The sequence below is a fragment of the Seriola aureovittata genome, chromosome 10, assembly GCF_021018895.1.
Source record: "Seriola aureovittata isolate HTS-2021-v1 ecotype China chromosome 10, ASM2101889v1, whole genome shotgun sequence".
In the NCBI taxonomy this organism is placed as follows: domain Eukaryota; kingdom Metazoa; phylum Chordata; class Actinopteri; order Carangiformes; family Carangidae; genus Seriola; species Seriola aureovittata.
Genome location: NC_079373.1, coordinates 255,098 through 276,125, shown reverse-complemented (window position 1 = coordinate 276,125; position 21,028 = coordinate 255,098). Strand labels below are relative to the sequence as shown.

The 21,028-nt window shown below is 40.6% G+C and overlaps 1 long non-coding RNA gene across 1 annotated transcript in view; it reads right to left on the bottom strand.

The window, feature by feature from the left end:
* Positions 1–19,044, bottom strand: part of LOC130175859 (uncharacterized) — a 36,225-nt gene extending 17,181 nt beyond the window's left edge. The window contains exon 1 of the long non-coding RNA XR_008828789.1: positions 17,577–19,044. This is a non-coding gene — a long non-coding RNA (uncharacterized LOC130175859). The remainder of the gene's footprint in view (positions 1–17,576) is intronic.
* Positions 19,045–21,028: the final 1,984 nt, after the last annotated feature.

Here is a 21,028-nt window from a genome sequence, read left to right as displayed (position 1 = left end):
TCTCCCAGCACAGCATAGCACAGCATAGCTAAGCAGCAGAAGTCTTAACTTTGTTAATGTACTTGTTGATTGATGTCTTGTTGTTGTAATGTTTGCTTAGGTCGTAGTCAGTCATACAGTTAATCGAGTACTCGTATGTTCACACACATAGCAGTACGTCTCAGTTCTAGAACCTGCATGAAGCTAACCTCCTCCCTCTAACCTGGTACCTTTAGATTACATGAGCTAGTCTAACAAAGAAACTCACACCTTCCCTCTCACATACACCAGGTGGTCTCAGCGGCCATTTTGTTGAGTAGTTTCTTTGTTTACCGCCATCTTGTGTAGTCTTCTTTGTTCAGGTCATGTGGTCACAGTGACCACTTTGAGTCAGCCATCTTGCCTTTGTCTGCCCCCCCCCCCCACACACACACACACACACACACACACACACACACACACACACACCTGTATATACTAGATTAGACATTGTGTTTTACTCTGCTCCACTGTAAATAAATGTCTTTAAGTAACTACTGGTGTGTTTAATGTTGCACAAGCGTGAATATTGCCAACCTCTACTCGGTAGAATTCCAATCCTTCAACTGTAACTTACTGTTGATTTGGTAATTTGGTTATAGTTAGTAAGCTAATAGTTAATCAGAGTTCCAGATTAATGGTAATAAATTGAGACTAAAACCATATTGGCTATTTTGCCTATTAGTTTAGGCTGGTGCCCCGTGAACTTTAATTCATTTTAAAGTTATTATTTAATATTCATATTTTTAATATTAATATTTTCTTAATTTATGATAGCCAATAAATTGATAAACAACCGAAATCTAACATATTTGGTGTCCAGCTCATGAGGTAGAGCTCAGACCCAACATAGTTAAACAGCTAACGTTAATGTGTGCCGCCGGGCAGGTAAAATAATAATGCAAAATAATTCCAATCGGCACTTTCGCTTTTTTCAATTTAAACCAAAACAGGTTGCAAAGGCCTTTCAGCTGCAGCACTTGTCATATTAATTTAGCTTTATGCTGGTGACACCATCAACTAGCGTTCATGTGTTCAGCTGCTAGTGAGGGGAGGGGCTGTGTGCCTGCCTGTCTGCAGTGGTGCTGTATAAAGTTGTATCATCTAGGGGTGTAAGAAAATATCGATACACTAAAATATTTCAAGACGTGATACTATGTCCATATTTTGAAGCGCTTTATTGATATTTTATCAATAGTTTACATGGTGACTGGTTTTGTGACGGTAGGCTTGTGTTGTATTTAAGCCATTTGACTCTTCCCCTCCTTCCACTCCTCTCATTAGCAAGAGATCTTGCGAGTGTACAGGCTTCGGGCGCAGACAGGGGAAATTAAAATGTCTCATTCTACAATTTAACATTTATGCAGGTTGGACAGGTATATTGATAAAGTTTTGGCTTTTTATTTGCAAAGGTTTTATAGCACTTACTTACAATAACTATGAGCATAGTTAACATCAACTCGGGTAATCTTCGGGTTATTTGTTTCACATCACTGCTCTGCCGTGACGCCCCATGTGCGCGTGTGTGTGTATGTACAGCGCTGACAAACATGGAGCAGGGACAGAGATATACTGCAGACTAGATGCTGATCTGCAGATATCTCCTCTCAAAAACAAACTGACCTGATTAAAACAGTAAAAACACGCAAGTTTCACATCAGAGATCTGTGTTTCTCCGACAGACACAGGACGTCAGGAGGGAAAGATCAGCCGGCTGGAAATGCTTTAATGTCCAGCCGTTTGGCCGCCAGCCGGTGCTAGGGGACAACCCTGTGTCGTGGCTAGACTTGGAGACATGACCCACGTACAGTGCTTTGCACACAGTCTGAATCTCGGCAATCAAATTGCCAATGGTGGTGCGACTACTAGGATCAGAGGTGTTACAACCTTTTTCAGATGCAGCACTGTAGCTTGCCAACAGAGATGCAGCACTGTAGCTTGCCAACAGCTAAAGCAAAAATAAGTTTCCAACTGTTCTGAGTCTGAATGCATAAAAATAAACTATTTGTTTATGCATATAACACTGCATGTTCTTTATAATATGAGCTTTCCCAAAAATATCAAATAAAAAAAAAAATTCAATATAGCACCTTACTTGTAGTATCCCAATATATCGTATCTTCACACCCTTTCATGATATGTATGGTATTGCCAGATTGTTGCCAATACACAGCCCAAGTGTCAAATGGAGGAGGGGAAGACAGTGTTGATATCGATACTGTTGCAAATGAGTATCTAATCCAATACTAATTCTTACTACAAAATTCCAGGGAAATTTTGAGTGCCACAGGGGCTACTGCCGGGATGAGTACATGATTTATTTCCAGTGTTCAAAAGTCACCCTGATCATATTCTGGTTTTCAGAAATGTCTTGATATAAAAGACTCTGATATAAAACAATGTCACATCCCTCCATCATGTATTATGTGGGAAATATCTCATATTCTGTCCTTTTTTTTTAATAAAACAAGAGGCAACATGTCTTCAAACTGGCATTTAAAGGGTTAAAATCCTGAAAACTAATAAACATTTGGTAGGTTTGAGCAGAACTGAAGTGGTTTAAGAGATGTATGCAAAAAAAAAAAAAAGCAGAAAAAAATATTGATATATGATGATTTTATAGCATTTTCTTTGTGTATCCTTTTTTGGACGCGAGGAACCCCAGAGGGTACAAAATGTGTTACCAGTGTATAATAGACCTGTAACAGTAACTGACATTAGATTTTGAAAATATGTCAAAAAAGACACTTTCTTGCAGAAATCCATACCTTCAGCTGTAACAGCCAAAATGATCAGCAAATCAAAAAAGAAAAGTGAAGAAAATGTCCAAAAAAGGACAGAGGGACCCCTGAGGGTTAATAAATCCCATGAACCGCTATTTAAATTACCACTATTATGTTTTTTTCTGTGCTAAATTTAACATTACTGGGGAGGAGAGCAACGCGACTAGAAGTGACAGCGAGAGAGGGCTAGTAGCTTCTCCTCTCCTCTGTCTCAGCGGAGACCGTCACAACTTCATTCACTCTTTTAACGAAACAAAAAAAAAAGCAACGAAGGAAGCAGTAAATGGACTTACATATTTAAGACCTAACTAAATGTAATTTAAGACCTAACATGCGGCTAATGTAAAGCTAGCGGAGCTTGGAGAGTTGGTTATCTGGTTGCTAGGCGCACGCACACAGGTCAGGAGCTCGAGTTAAAAATAAAGTTTATTTTTTACTGCTTCACGCACTCTAGCCAACTGACGCTGTCACTCTAACTTTGAAGAAAAAGTGATTTCCACTCCTCCTTTGAGTGCTCACAGTTTGAAAAGTTTACATGTTGTGTTTTGGAGAGAGAAGAAGTTTTCCTCCGTTTTATAGTTTGAATCACATTTCTACATGCAGGTATGAGAGAGCTGGGTGACTAAGAAAAAAGGTGAAATTTTGTAGAAAAAAGGTGAAATTTTGTGGGTTTTTAAAGAAAATTCCAATGCATTCCTAATGCATTATTTATTCCCAGTATTTTGGGAATAACTTTGGGAAAAATTGGAATTTTAACACCAAAAGTCATTGCACCTCTTTCGGGATCAAGGCACACGTTTTGATGTATATATTACCAGGGTTTTCTCAAAGCTGCGGGACGAGTTACGCGCCAAAATTTGCAGCGTCGCTCTCCTCCCCAGTAATGTTAAATTTAGCACAGAAAAAAACATAATAGTGGTAATTTAAATAGCAGTTCATGGGATTTATTAACCCTCAGGGGTCCCTCTGTCCTTTTTTGGACATTTTCTTCACTTTTCTTTTTTGATTTGCTGATCATTTTGGCTGTGTTACAGGTGAAGGTATGGATTTCTGCAAGAAAGTGTCTTTTTTGACATATTTTTAAAATCTAATGTCAGTTATTGTTACAGGTCTATTATACACTGGTAACACATTTTGTACCCTCTGGGGTTCCTCGTGTCCAAAAAAGGACACACAAAGAAAATGCTATAAAATCATCATATATCAATATTTTTTTCTGCTTTTTTTTTGCATAAATCTCTTAAACCACTTCAGTTCTGCTCAAACCTACCAAATGTTTATTAGTTTTCAGGATTTTAACCCTTTAAATGCCAGTTTGAAGACATATTGCCTCTTGTTTTATTAAAAAAACAACAGAGAATATGAGATATTTCCCACATAATACATGATGGAGGGATGTGACATTGTTTTATATCAGAGTCTTTTATATCAAGACATTTCTGAAAACCAGAATATGATCAGGGTGACTTTTGAACACTGGAAATAAATCATGTACTCATCCCGGCAGTAGCCCCCGTGGCACTCAAAATTTCCCTGGAATTTTCTAGTTATCTATTAGTATCCGATTATCGATATTTTTGAAAACCCCTACTGACACTGGGCTTCTCCCCTCTGGAACCTGTGGATCTTTAATGTCATTGTGTCATCACAACCCTAACCTGAATCCCTCCCTGGTCAGAGAAGATGTTTGTCCCTTTATCAGAGCAAGGTGTGTTTTCCTCTGACAAAGAGTGAGCTGTGTGTTTTCCTCTGACAGAGTGAGATGTGTGTTTTCCTCTGACAGAGTGAGATGTGTGTTTTCCTCTGACAGAGTGAGGTGTGTGTTTACCTCTGACAGAGTGAGATGTGTGTTTTCTTCTGACAGAGTGAGATGTGTGTTTACCTCTAACAGAGAATGAGGTGTATGTTTAACTCTGACAGAGAACGAGGTGTGTATTCTGTCAGGATGAGGTATGTTTAACTGACAGAATGAGATGTGGATTTACCACTGAGAGACTGAGGTGTGTGTTTACCTCTGACAGAGAATGAGGTGCGTGTTTACCTCTGACAGAGAATGAGGTGCATGTTTTTACGTCTGACAGAGCAAGGTGTGTGTTTACCTCTAACAAACAATAAGGTGTGTTTACCTCTGACAGAGAGTGAGGTGTGTGTTAACCTCTGACAGAGTGAGATGTGTGTTTTCCTCTTACAGAGAATGAGGCATGTGTTTTCCTCTTACAGAGAATGAGGCATGTGTTTACCTATGACAGAGAATGAGATGTGTGATTACATCTGACAGAGAATGAGGTGTGTGTTTACCTATGACAGAGGAAGGTGTTTGTAAACTGTTAACAGCTATTACACTGATGAGCCAGACAAAAACTGCTGCACACACACACACACACACGCATACACACAGGGATGTAATAAGCATCCCTGTAAAATCTGACACATTTCCCGGCAGCCCTCCTTTTGGGCCCTGTATAAGATTAAAGATGACTGCAGACGGAGCCAACTCTTTCAACTCTTAAGAAAACCTTAAACACTTACATAGAGACAGACCGGTGAAACAGAGCTTTGAGTTACTGACTTACGCACTCTGCTAACGTCATGGAGCTGAAGCAGTTGTCAGACTGAATGAAACATGAGCAGAGAGTTGAGATCAACTTTTTACCATCTAATAATTATCATTCCACTTTTCCTGCACTGTGGATCAGTTCATGACGTGTTCATCTTCATTTCATTTTTCCTCTCTCTCTCTGTCTCTCAGACAGACCAGCAGAGAAGAACCAATTAATTCAAATCTTTACTTGACAGTATCAGTATCAACTCTCTCTTAAACTCAGGATCTGTTCTACTGTTCCCTGCCTGGAGTTCTTCACCTTTCTGCTCTTCTTCCTGGCTGAAGGAGTTAGCTATTGCTAGTCACTTGTCAAAGATCCTGGGTTATCATCAACAAGCAAATCTTGTGGTCTCGCAGTCACACCCACGAAAATGACAAATGATAGATACAACAGCTGGAAGTCAATGGCTGTTCTGAGATCAGATCTGAGGATAGATATCACTTCACTTCATTATCGTTCCAACCCTTCAAGCAGTGCTGGTTTTGCCACTGGTTTATGAAATCTCAGAACTAGTTCATTAGATAACCACATGGGAAATCAAACGTGTTTACATCCACCCTGGGAGGTGAAGTGAAGAGCTGTATTCATCTGAAACACACACTGTTCCAGAGAGTCTCTTCAGGAAGACTTCATACTGAAACAGTTATGGATCAAATGAAAACAGAGAGCTGACATTGAACTATATTACCTGGCTCCTCCCTCACCTGCACACACCTGACCAATGAAGGTGATCAGTTTCAGAAAAAAGCAGAATTGGTTGGACACAGACCCTGTATCCTGCGTTGGAGATGAGTGGAGGGAAGGGGTTTCTGAAACTGTCCAGCTTTCTGACAACAGTCTAACTGTAAATTAATAGTAAAGTGATGAGGATGCTCTGATCCATCAGCCAATACTCTGGTCTCTATACAAACCGATTAGACTATTACTCTGCGCACAGCTAAAATCTATGTCGAAAAGAGTTATTGTTGTGCTTAGCCCGGTTAGCCGTCTACAAGCAATCCCATGATGCTTTGGGTTGAGTGTGTCAACCAATCAGAGGTTGTGTTCCTGATTTATCGATGTTTGTGCTTACAGATGTAAAACTATAAATCTTTTTTTATGTGTTCGGAGAGAAACTTTCAAAAATCAAACATACATGGTCATGTAACTATTTATACATTGACGTGACATCACAGCAGCCTACTTGTAAGAAGCGGATGTATTTAAGTTAACTGTGCAGTATAGACCTTAGGTTATACAAGGATTATTAGACAGATGACAAGAGAACCAACAACAGGAAAAGATGACTCAGACCTCAGTGGGTTCAAACTAAATAAATAACTATGGGGTGGAATGGTTCACAAATCCACGGTTTGGTTTGTATCATGGTTTTGGGAACACAGCTTTCAGTTCAGTTTGGTATGCGTTGTTGTTTTTTCTCTAATTTTTAACCTTCCAGATATAGCATACATCAGCATAAGATATATAGCCTGATAATCCACAATTTACAGTTTCAAAAAAATCAGTGAGACATGTTTGTCAGACATGTCATGTAGTCATGCAAAAACTGAAAGAATGAGGTAAACTGTCGTGACGTGACAGTCTTAGGTTAAAGCTAGGGGAGATTTTGGTACAGCAAAAGGGAGCAAAACAGACCTTTTCATCTCCCAATCCAAAATAATGTAATGAGCAGTCACAGTTAGGAAACGTTACTGGCCCTGGAGGTCCATTGATCAGTAGTAAGAGCCACGTAGGCTATGTCGGACAACTCTTTGACAATTCCTCGCTGTGTCTCTTCATTAAGTTCAGGAATTACCGTGTTGCTGAAGTGTCAGCGGGAAGGGATATTTAACCGTGGCTCGAGTACTTTAATCATATGCCGAAATCCCGCATCCTCCACCACGGCATAAGGCTGCACATCTTTCGCTATGAAACCACCCCAATGCTTTCAATAGGGAAGATGTTCTTTTCCTACACTGTGGTGATGTCTCCGTACTGGACATGTTGCCACTAACATGAACAAAACTTCACTGGGTTACTGGCACAAGGCTTTTTTGAGCAAGCCCTGATCCGAACAATACACATATGACCCGATACGAGACAAGCGAACCGATTGGGATGGATTTTTTTCATGAATCATTCCATCCCTACTCTAACTAGTTACACCACAAACAGAGGAATACTGCTCCTGATCAGATAGATAGACAGATAGATACTTTATTTATCCCCTAGGGCAGGGGCCTGCAACCTTTACTATTAAAAGAGCCATTTTTGGCCCCTCTCCCACAAATAAATATCATCTGAAGTCAGTTTTAAAGTTTTATATATAGTTATACTATATATAAAAGAAATATAGTTTATTCCATATATGAAATTGTAGAACTACAAAAAACTGATGACATTTTATTGCTGTTTTTACTGTTATAACAAAAAAAAAAAAAAAAACCCCCCCAAAAAAACCACCAAACTCTTATGAATAGGATAAAAAAAACAACATGGTTAGCTTACCGGGGGTCGGAAACTCCAGATTAGCCAACTATCGGCGGCAGGAAGAGGCGGTAGGCTGTAAATGTTGCTATGGAGACGTTGTAAGATGTGAAGCATATGTTAGTAGACGAAATATTATCAGTATCACCTCGATCTCCAAAATATGAGGTGTTCTCATTAAAAGAAAAAATTCTAATAAATTAAAAAATAGCCGTTATTTATTTTCATATTATTACATTTTTTTCAAAGCTACAGGGAGCCACTGCAGAAGGGCTGAAGAGCCGCATGCTGATCCAGAGCCGCGGATTGCTGTCTATTAGCTCATTGTTGATAATAACAAAAACAGTTAATAATGATAATAATAATAATAATAACTACTTGGATTTGTATAGGGCCTTTCAAGGTACCCAAGGCCACTTAACATAGAAAGAAACACAAAATAAATAAATAAATAAAACAAATGAATGAACCCCGAACTGCTGGGACCCCAAACAGGACTCCATTGCAGTAATCCAGATGGGTGGTGACAAAGGCGTGGATGAGGGTCTCTGCTACAGAGTCAGGATAGGCAGGTGATGTGGATGGTGTGGGAGACTGTATCAAAGGCTGCTGAGAGGTCCAGGAGGATGAAGAAGGTCGTTAGTGATTTTGATGAGAGCTGTGCTGTGGTGTGCTCTGAAGCTGGACTGAAAGGGTTCATAGAGCTCATGGTTGGACATGTGTTAATGGAGTTGGGCGGCCACTTCTAAACTTCCAGAATCTTACTGAGGAAGGGAAGGTTGGAGATTGGTCTGTAGTTGTTGAGTTCATTGGGGTCAAGACTTGGCTTCTTTGAGGATGGGAGTGACTGAGGGAACTTTGAAGCTGGAGGGTACCAAACCAGATTCCAAGGAGGAGTTGATGTCGTCCACCATGAAGGGGCACAGAGCAGGTAGACATGCCTTGACCGACGCGGTGGGCCCTAGAGACCAACTTGGCAACCTGAGGAGCATCCACATGGGAGGAGGAGAGGGAGCACTGGGACAGACAAACGGCGGTGGGAGCAATGCCCTGACACGGATGTGAGTGTGGAAGGAGGGGGGCAGGTTCCAGAAGCTGCAGATGGATGGAATGAACTTTTTTCCTGGAAGAAGTCTTTGTAGCAGAGGCTTGGCGCACCTGACGGTTGGGGGTGGGGGGGTGTAGCGGCTGCTCATCTATGTCCCTGAGACACAGTTACCCAGCCTGACGTGCTGTGGTCGTCTTGTCAGGTAAACCATAATCTAGGATGTGTAGCAGGGATCCGCCCCCATCCCTTTCAGTTTGTCTTTAAGAATGGGGTTGGATGGTGTTATATACAATTAAAAAAATGAGAAGAACATAATCCTCATGTCACCACCTGGCTCATCCAAGTAAAAATGGGCCTGGCATGTAAAGGATAGCATAATCCACTGCAATGGAGGTTGAACTCATTGGCGTTGTCCACATCACCTGATGTTGCCTGACTGTTCTTGTCTGACTGTTCTTCTCTTTATAGCCAGTGATGGTCTTCATTCCCTTCCCCACTTCTCTGGTGGTGTTGTGCTGCACCTTTCTCTCTACTTCCTTTTTGTAGTCCTTTTTCCCCTGTTTTAATCTCCTCTTCAGGTCACATTGCACAAACCTGAGCTTCTCCCTGTCTCCATCCCTGAAGGCCTTTTTCTGGTTGAGGAGGGTCTTGATGTTACTGGTGATCCCAGGTTTGTTGTTTGGAGTGTACAGTGTACAGTCCTTGCTGGTATTACAGTGTCCATACGGAGGTTAATGTAGTCTGTGGTACATTCAACCATTAGAAGAAAACCAGATTATAATCTGATTTGCCAAATGGTGGTAGAGCTGAAGCAGTGTAGGCCTCCTTGACATTTGCATACAACAGATCAAGTGTCTTATTTTCCCTTGTGGGACAGTCAACATACTGAGTGAAGCCAGTCAGGTGAGGTGGCTAAAATCCCCCGATATTGCAATGAATGCATCATGGTGCTGGGTCTGTACTCTTGCAACACTTGTCACGTGAATGACGTCACACACGACAGCAGGCTCTGCTCGTGGTTGAATGTAAACAACAATGGCGACGATGTGAGAGAACTCCCTCAGTACATAGTACGGTCTAAGACCAACTGCCAACAGTTCATTATCCCAACAGCAGATATTCTCCTTCACTGTGATATGAGTGGGATTGTACCATCTATTGTTCACAAGCAGAACCAGTCCTCTACATTTATACTTTCCACTTGCTCTGGCGTCCGCTCATACTGCAGTGAAACCGGGTAAATCCACACGGTCGGGAGTGTTGTCGTTTAACCAGGTCTCCATGAAACACGAGACTACACTCTAGATATGCTCGCTGGTTCTTTACAAGTGCCTCCTGTTCATCATACTTGTTAGCCAGGGAGTTGACATTTCCCATGAGGATCGATGCTAGAAAAGGCTTATATCTCCATCTCCTAGCCTTTAGCTTAGCCCCAGGTCTGTATCCACAGTGCAGCTTCTTCAGGTCAGTCGGTATGGGATGTTTAAGTCCATGTCTGGTACATTGTAGGAGTTCTACCTTTGTGTACATTATTTCCTCCATCGTTAGATGAAACATCGGCATAGAATACTTTTTTTTTTTTTTTTTTTTTTTTTTTTTTAAATCGACAAAAAAAATACTAATATATACAAATATATTGCAAAAAACAATAAGCTATGCGGCCTTCTTGACACTTGTTGCCAGCACATCATTTGAAGAACACCTTTACTGATCAACAATAATCAATTCTAATTGCAATCATGTTATTAATCAATATTGCATGAATTGACACTGTAGAAAATTAGGGCTGTGCTGTATTACAGCACCAACAGGATAAGGAGCAGAGACATCTTATTTAACTTCATCACGTTCTTGTTGTGTAACAACAACAGCTGCTGTCAACTGTATTGAACAATTTATTTCTTTTTATAACCACAACAAGTTGCCATCTCTGTGCTGAGAGCTCCATCTGACTCTCCTGTCTCTCTCTCATTGCATTGCATCAGCATAAAGGCAAAAAATTACTTTAGAAAAAAAATGTGAATCCCTAAGGTAATGGCATTAACAAAAGCTAATTGAAGTTATCAATCATCAATGAAACCAGGTTGGAGGTGTGGGTTAGAGCTTCTTTTTCAGAAACACTGAATGACAGACTGGATTGTATTAAATATAGTGGGATAGAGACAGTGTTGTTTTATCCAGGCTGTGCAGAGCAAAAACAGGTATATATACCCCGAAACACCAGTTAGGTCTGTCAAGAGAACCAATACTTCATTACCAAGTTGATGTTAAAATTCTTAAAGTGTGATGGTACTTGACTTTCTACAGAACTGTAGGTCCTGTAAGTACTGGAAATGTTGAAGGTACTGGCAATGTGATTCTTCCAGGACTAACATGAGCAGAACAATAACTCTACAATTGTTCTAGTCAGACATCAAACTGGGAGAAAAAGAAGAGGGTGGCACAGTAAACCATAACAACAACATGTGGAATGACAGCAGGAAGTGCAGGTGCAGCGGCAGGTCCATCATGACTTCTGGAAATAACAAAAACTCAGGTGTATGGAGATCCTTAGTCTCTGGTGCGGATTATCAGGGACAAGTTGTAGATAACCAGGTGTCAGTATGAGAACGGTGCCATGGGAGGAAACAGCTCAGAGACAGACAGACATCAGATCTGTACACAGAGTTCAGGCTGATGAATTTCACTTTATATCAACAAGTTGTCAAAGTGTTCATGTCCTGAAATGTTATGGTCTGTGAACTGTGACAGCTGACATCTGCTGTAGCAACGCTCCACACACACAGACTTTAATGTTAGCTTGTTTAGGGCTAATGTGAGCATTTGATTTATGTAGTGACAGCTCATACTGTGAGCTGGGTGCTCACAACATTAACAACTACAGTCATCACTGTTCATACAAAATTGACTTTCTGTCACCATGTAAGTCAGTTTTACTGAGGATGAACATGTAGGCAGACACACTAAACAAAAAAACCCTGCAGTGCATCACCGTTTAAGTAAGAAGGAACTACACAGAGCTGAGGACACGGCAGCAGAGTGAGAAGGGAGCATGACTCAACAGTAAAACATCCAATGCTGGTTAGCCCCTACATACCACAGCTTACTGCTCACACAGCAGTGGCACACACACAGTGAGCGGCAGAGGGGTGTATTTTTGCCTTTTCAAGAGCCTGAGAGATGTGATAACACAGAGCTATAAATACAGGAGTGTTTGAGACCCAACATATCCTCAGTGTTTTATCCCTTCTCCAAGACGGAGCAGAAACATCCTCTCTGTTATTAGTCAGAGAACTGTGAACAGGAAATGTCTTCTGTCCTCACCGCAGCTCTCTCCCTCTACAGACTGTGGGTCTGCCTCCGTCTCACATTCCCAGATTTCCACACTTGATCTGAAACGGTCAAAGAATCCAGTCTGTGAGAAACTGTGTGTGTCAGCAGAGTGAAGACTGAACCATGTACAAGCCAAGAACACAGTCACAGTCCTGCTGCTGGGACTGACATCAGGTTTTCTCACACAGGTTCTGGTCTTCCTTCCTGTGCTCAAAAATTAAAGCTACATGTATCACTGCTGACTGTGGGGAACCTGGTTTAAGGTTCCATCAGGACTCTCTGGACCCTAACAGGACTGTGGAGCCATCAGTTTATATGTATATACAGTACTGTGCAAAAATTTTAGGCAGGTGTGAAAAAATGCTGTAAACTAAGAATGCTTTCAAAAATATAAATAATAATTGTTTATTTTTTTTTATCAATTTACAAAATGGAAAGTGAGCGAACAAAAGAAAAATCTAAATCAAATCAATATTTGGTGTTACTACCCTTTGCCTTCAAACCAGCATCAATTCTTATAGGTACGCTTGCACAAAGTCAGGGATTTTGTAGGATTGTAGTCAGGTGTATGATCAACCAATTATACCAAACAGGTGCTAATGATCATCAATGTCACATGTAGGTTGAAACGCAGTCATTAACTGAAACAGAAACAGCTGTGTAGGAGGCTTAAAACTGGGTGAGGAACAGCCAAACTCTGCTACCAAGGTGAGGTTGTGGAAGACAGTTTCATGTCACAGGTCATACACCATGGCAGGACTGAGCACAGCAACAAGACACAAGGTAGTTATACTGCATCAGCGAGGTCTCTCCCAGACAAAGATTTCAAAGCAGACTGGGGTTTCAAGATGTGCTGTTCAAGCACATTTGAAGAAGAACAAAGAAAGGGGCAACGTTGAGGATCGTAGTTTTCCGCCAAGGAAACACATCTAGCTTATTTCCCTTTGAAATCGGAAGATGTTCAACAGTGCCATCAGCTCAGAACTGGCAGAAACCAGTGGGACCCAGGTACACCCACCTACTGTCCGGGGAAGTCTGGCCAGAAGTGGTCTTCATGGAAGAGTTGCAGCCAAAAAGCCATACCTCCGACATGGAAACAAGGCCAAGCGACTCAACTATGCACGAAAACATAGAAACTGGGGTGCAGAAAAATGGCAACAGGTGCTCTGGACTGATGAGTAAAAATTTGAAATATTTTGCTGTAGCAGAAGGCAGTTTGTTCTGCGAAGGGCTGGAGAGCGGTACAATAATGATTGTGTGTGCAGGCAAAAGTGAGGCATGGTGGAGGTTCCTTGCAAGTTTGGGGCTGCATTTCTGCAAATGGAGTTGGAGATTTGGTCAGGATTGATGGTGATGTGAGGAAGCCTACATCCACAAAAGATCTGTGGTTAGTTCTCTAAGATGTTTGGAACAACCTACCAGCCGAGTTCCTTCAAAAACTGTGTGCAAGTGTACCTAGAAAAACTGATGCTGTTTTGAAGGCAAAGGGTGGTCACACCAAATATTGATTTGATTTAGATTTCTCTTCTGTTCATTCACTGTATTTTATTAATTGATGAAAATAAACTATTAACACTTCCATTTTTGACAGCATACTTAGTTTAGAGCATTTTTTCACAGCTGTCTAAAACTTTTGCACAGTACTGTATATACGCTGTTCTACTTCCTGTCCAATAGTAAGCCTAACTCTAACCATCATGAGAGCCAATCAACAGCATCCAACAGACGATGAGCCAATTAGGGCTTCCACTAATGACTATTTTTCCAATGATTAATCAATCAACTATTTTATTGAATAGTCAATGAATCTAAACAATCAATTTGTCTCCAGAAAATCTAAATGACAGTCTGAGCAAATGTCTAACCCAGAATCTGGGCTTACTGATCTTACCAAACACTCGTTCAGTGTAAACTCCAAGGCAGCATCAGACGAGTTCAGTAATTATCAGCTACAAGGACAAAAGATATTAAAAAGCTCTGTCTACTAATGAAGAGACAACACTTTATAAACACACGAAGTAATCCTTCCCGTTTGTGACTGATCTCACTGTGAGCCATAAAAAACAATAATCACAAAATAATACTGGTTAAACAAGACTTATAATGAAGGGATTTGAGCTGGGATCAGTCAGACATTAACCAGCTGATTTTATCTTTATCTTATCCATACACTTATTGATCTATCTCAGATTATTATTGGTTCTTTTTTTAAAATAATAAATTCAGAATAGGATTTGAATTGATTGTTCTCTGGTTTGTCTCAGCCAGTTGCTCAGTTTACAACAATCTGCCATGTTTTAAGATTCATGGTGAAGTAAGATAATCAGGTACAGACAGCTTTCATTGTAGCGTTTCCTAACAGTTCGTTATTAACTTAACCAGCACTATGTTATTGTGTAAATGACTGGGAGGCGGAGGAAATAGATGAAAAAATATCTCCTCTCTGTTTGTTGCTTGTTGAACAGGTGATTCGATAAAGTTCATATAGGCCTTTTACATTTTATTACACTTACAATAAAGTTCAGTGATAGTTGTTGAGAACTCTAGTCATCTCCAGTTATATTTACTTCACCTGGTTCTGTGTCTGGTGCAGCCTCTGCCATGTGTGTGTGTGTGTGTGTGTGTCTGTATATGCGCTGTGTACCTGTTCATTAGTAAACAGAGCTTTTTAATATCTTTTTTCCTTGTAGCTGATAAATACTTTCATAAAATCACCTGCTGCTGCCTAAGAGTTTACACTGAATAAGGTAAGGGTAATGCTAACTCTAACACAATCCAACACATGATTAGCCAATCGACACCATCCAACCATCATTTGTCAACTAACATCATCCAACACATCATGAGCCAATTGACACCATCCAACCATCATGAGCCAACAAACACATCATGAGCCAATCAAACACCATCCAACCATCATGAGCCACCCAACATATCATGAGCCAACTAACACCACCAAACCATGACCCAATCAACACCATCCAAAACAGCATGAGCCAATCAACACCATCCAACCATCATGAGCTAACCAACACCAGCCACGACAAACATCACAGGCACACCTGGTATCTATCTAATTACTATAGATCTATGTCTCAGATTCAGTCTGATCTTCTGTATTAACTGATCATTAAATCTGATCTGATCTTCATCTGAAACACAGTAGACAGACTCAGTGTCTCTGAGCTGATATCACACAAAGTTATAATTATTTTGTCTTTATTGAACATAGTCATTAAACCTTCACAGTGATGGGGCGTCGTATGGCGTAATGGTCTAAGCAGGCGCCCCATGTGTAGGTGTCCTCGCTGCAGTCGGCCCCGGTTCGAGTCCCGCATCGGACGGCCCTTGCTGCATGTCATTCCCCCTCTCTCTGCCTCCCCATTTCCTGTCTCTCTACTGTACTATCGAATAAAGCCATTAAAAAAAAAGCCCAAACCTTCACAGTGCTGTTGGAAACTCCACCCCCCCCCCCCCCCCCCCCCCCCCCCCCCCCCCCCCCCCCCATTATGCGGAGCTGTCCAGGTCCAGAGGCAGCAAAGACCCAGACCCTGCTTCACCTGTGAGATGATGTTTTCATGTTCACACTGAGCTGCATGTTTTCCCCAAATACTTCAGCCTCATTCTCCTCAAACCATGAAACATGTCAGACATCAGTCTTAAGTAGTGTCCATGGCAATAGGACTCCATGTTCCAAGATGTGTGTGGTCGAATCATGAACAGAGATGTGAACCAGCTCTTATGAGTCTTTTAAGTTTTGTTACTCTGAGCTTCTTATTTACTGATCATCTGCGTTGAGCTCTTAGAATCATCTTAGTTGGACGTCCACTTAACTCTTAACTCTGTGACCCTTTCAGCTTCATCAACTCTTCATCCTCAGTCTCTTTGTTGTGAGGCCTGGTTCACATCAGCTGATGTTTCTCTAAATGTCTGAGTGTTGTTTAAAAAGTCAGTGTCTCTAACCCACACCTCCAATCTGGTTTCACCAACTGACTCCAGCTCTGATAACTTCTGACTCCAGTTGGTATCATTAACATTAGGTAGGGCTGGGCAATACGGCCAAAACTGTTATCACATTAAAAATGTCCATATCAGTTGATATTGATATTGTCGATAAATGCCACATCGTTATTTCTTTCAAGTTTAAAGGTTGGTTTTTGCTCCTGAGTGAAAGTTGAAGAAAGTCAATTGTGGTTTTAAACTGTTCTATTTAGTAAGAACATGACAAACACTTGCCAAACAGCAGAACATTTAAAAACTCTGAGGTACAAACATTCAAAATATGATAAAATGTGCATGATTAAAATCGAACACTTAATGTTTCTATCGCGGAAAATAATTTTGCTATTGTTTGCCCAGCCCTAGCCTTAGGTAGGAAGGTGATGAGAAACAATATGTTTGTACCCAGTCCATGCCAAAAGTTACAGATGTCCACAGGTCAGTATGAGACATAAAGACAGCCATCAGATCTGTTGTTTAGGGTAACTATAACTTTAAATTAAGAAAATGTCGTCAACATATTCATGGTAGTTATTTTCCACTTTTTGTCATGGTATTGAATTTGACATCACCATTGAAGGTTTGGTATCAAATCTGTTGCTGAGGTTTTACAAACTGTTTCCAGCTACACTGTGAATGCTTCAGGTTCATTTATACAGGCAGGTGATACTAAAGGGTTCACTTACTTTTTCTTGCCACAGTACATTCTGCTGCAGTTCATGTCACACTGTGAAGTATGAGACAGCAGCACGTACAGTCAGTGCAGACTTTAACCAGCTCAGAGAACTCATGTGTTGTCATGAACATTCAGCTGTTCAGGTTGTGTTGAACCTGTTTAGAAGATGTTTTCCACGCTGCTGTTACAACGTGAGTCTGCCCTGACTACTGTCATTGAGGTGGACAAAATAACAAACACCTCGCACATATCAAACCCGTGACAGTGACACCACGGGGCGGTACACAGCCATGTTTGTTAGCTGATGTCACTAAAATCATAGCTGAACAACTACAGACACACACTAACTTCCTGTGGACTTTCTGGAGCAGACAGAGACAGAACCCTGAAACAGAGCCAGAACTCTCCGGGACTCATCATGTGCAGCATCGACCTTACACAACAGTAAAAATAGCTTCGTCTGAACTGGACTGTCTGAAGCTGCAGCGTTGCAACACGCAGCTGCACGAAGCGGCACAAACCACAAAATAGCAGTAAGTGAAGACGAGCTGCGAGTCTGTACTTGTGTGGTTGTACAAACTTCCTGAACAGAAACACAGTTACCATCAGTAGGAGTTTGCCCCAGCTCTGCGCCAGGATCGTCTTCTTACCTTGTAACAAGTCAGCTCTATCCCTCCTCTTCTCTTTTACAATGGAGATCTTAGCAGGGAATCCTTCGGCATCTCACCCGTTCTCACAGCTACACGACGATGAACCAGGGTCCCGTTTCTCTAAAGTACGACCCGTTTAGCAGTCGGACGTCGGTGGGGAGGATACTGGGTCCATGCTGAGATTCAGCCCGCGACGTCAAGCTCAACAACATGGAGCTGCTCATTTCCGGTGATAATTTCCAAAACTAAGGTCTGCTTGGTGGCAGACTAGTTGGCATACTGACGAAGACCACAGTAAAACATGTTGAATTCGCGTCCATTAAAGAACATTAAAGAACATTAAATGACAGTATTGAGGAAGCCACAGTGCTTCACTTTGTCACGGGTTTACGGCTTCATTTTGAAGGTGGAATAACTTCAACCTACTTCCGGTATTATTCTGTTAAACTGACTGGAAGTCAGTTTTCTATGACTCTGAGTAGTGGCCGATCACATGTTTCAGGGGCCATTTAAAGAAAAAAACAACTTTTATTGAAGTAAAAGCACCATAGGATAAATATATAAAAATATTCCATTCCATCAGTGCAAGAGCAGGAATACAGCGTCACAGTACAAGCAGCTCTCACAGCAAAGGCACGTCATGTAATCAGAGCATCACGTAGTTCCTGTAGTGACATTTTCAAAGTGCTTCATGTAGTTTCATCATCACAGAAAAGTACCGTCTGTCGTTGCCATACCAACACCTTCCTGTGGTTACAGCGTCGCAATTTGTTTTGGTTTTTTTTTATTTAAGTAGAAAGTGTACAACAATATGACAAGTTTAACATCAGTGTAACGTTCTTAAGAAAACGGATCGCAGAATAAGGAAGAAAAAAAAACGTATAACAAAAGTAAACAAAATAAATAACATATCTAAGGGGTAATATCTAAAAGGAATCAATTATATTTAGTTGTTTATTGCTGCTTTTTTTCCATACAATTTAGTGATTTGCAGTATAGAGCTAGTTCTTTCATAAAAAACATTAATAAAGGTTGTGTCTTAATACATCTACAATTATGGATAAAGAATTTCTCTAACATGAATAATTTTTTTAATAAATATTCAGCTTTCTTATCCTCTATAATGGTTCCCAATGTAATATCATTTCTGATAAAATTTACACATATCAGACCAGAATGTGTTACTATAAAGACAGAAGAAAAATATACAATCTGTAGTTTCTATTTCTTCCTCACAGAAAGTAAAACTATTATTATCAAAATTGAACCTTTGTCTTAAACACTTTGAAGTAAAGTTCTTTTGTTTTTGGAAATAAAGTTAAATGTAATAGTTGGTCTGTAATTCTTTAGGAGAAGTCTACTCTTTCAGTCTTCCCCACGGCTTCCTCTGTAGTAGACAGATGTTTTTGTGCTGTTTCATAGAAAGTTTCTACCTAAACACAGAGACTTACAGAATTTGAATAGTGGGCTTCGAAGTGATGGGAGCACCCTCCATCTCTCCCATTGACTGCAATACAAATTCAGGAGCTGATTTCAAGAGAAAAGCAGAACTGACCCTTTTTTGTAACTTGCTCCTGTGTCCACATTTTTGGCATTAGATACAGCAAAGCCACATAATGTGTGCACAAAGGTCTTGTGGCAATCATTGTCCACTCATGGTTCTGACAGGAGTTACTCTTCCTTTCAAATAAAAGCAGCAGCCAAAATGTCACACAGCTGTTTGCCATGGCTCATTAAGAGACTCTTTGATCCCTGTTATGTTTCGAAACACAGCCACACACACACACACACACACACACACACACACACACACACACTCAGAGGCAGAAAGCTATTTACAAGTTAGTGGTCATAGAGAGAGATTACAGTTCAGACTGGACAGTACAACAGTAAATAAAGCAGCAGACATATTGAATTTACTTCAGGAACTGTTCAGCCATCATAGTAGCTCTCCCATAGACTGTAATACAAATTCATTAACTTATAGCAAACAGTAGGTCTCAGGTCTCAGCAAGTACTACTAATGCAGTATCCGGGCAGAAATGGACAAAGCTGATTCTTATTGGCTAATTGGACTCATTAACTCCTACCCCTTTTACTCTCAAGTATGAGAGCATGCATGAGGCAAATCAGCACTATGTATGTGTGTGCTTGTATGTGCATGTTGTTGTGTATAGTGGTGTAGTCTACTTTATTCTGGTGGTAGTGTGGTGTCTCCAGTCAGTTTCTGTTACTGGTACAGTTTATTGCTGCTTTGCCTGAACACAGTTAATGTTGCTGTTTTCTTCATCACAGTGTCTAACTACCTGCAGTACATTTAAACTGACACTAGTTCTGCTCCAGCACTCAGATCTCTCTGCTCCTTTTACTAACTCAGCAGTTGTTTACATGCTGTTCAGATCTGCTAGTCACTTTAGCTTGGCAGTTAGCACCCGCCTCTCTCTCTCTCTCTCTCTCTCTCTCTCGCTTGCTCAGTGTGGTGTTATTGTAACTTCAGTTTAGAGGATTTTTATTACACCTTCAGTGATGTCTTCTGTCTTACTTTAGGCACAGCTCCACTCACTAACTGGAGCTAACTGCGCACTAACTGCCATCCCTGAAAATATTTTAAATCCCAAAATTTCCAACCTTCATTGACCATTTTAATATCAAAACTGTGGAGATTTTTGTCGTGTATCATCATCATCATCATCATCATCATCATCATCATTTTGGTCTCATTCTGATATCTTTTACGGTTTTTGAGGAAATCCACCCAAAGTGCAGAGAGGGCTGTCCAAAGCTCACATAGCTTCTGAAGCTTCTGAAGTTCTTGCCGTCAACAGAGTTTTGGGGAGTTTATAAACTTTGATAAAACCTCAACCATAAACTGTAGGTACACATGTAATATATAAATGTCTTTACTGAAGCCTTGGGACGGCCGTGGTGAGGTGATCTTTCCAATTGGACTAGTAGATTTCCCTCAGATCCAATTTTCGAACACAACTTTCATCTTAAAAGCTGTTGTCTGCCTAGGGAGACAGGGAGGATTGTTCTTTTACACAACAACATTGCACTGGTTAAGCTAATAACAAACTGTTAGGAAATGCTACAACGGAAGCTGCCTGTAATTGATTACTTCACCATGAATCTTAAAACGTGGCAGATTGTTGAAAACTGAGCGACTGGCTGACACAAACCAGAACAATCAATTCAAATACTATTCTGAATTTATTTATTTATTTTTATTTTTTTATCTTTTTAAAGAACAAGTAATAGTCTGAGATGAATCAATACAGATATGGATAAGATAAAGATAAAATCCTAACAATACCCATCCCTACAGCTGGTGAATGTGTGTCTTTGGGAGGATGAGCACATCACAGTTCAAATCCCTTCACTCTAAATCTTGTTTAACCAGTGTTTTGTGATTATTTTTTATGGTGCACAGTAAGATCAGTCACAAACATGTG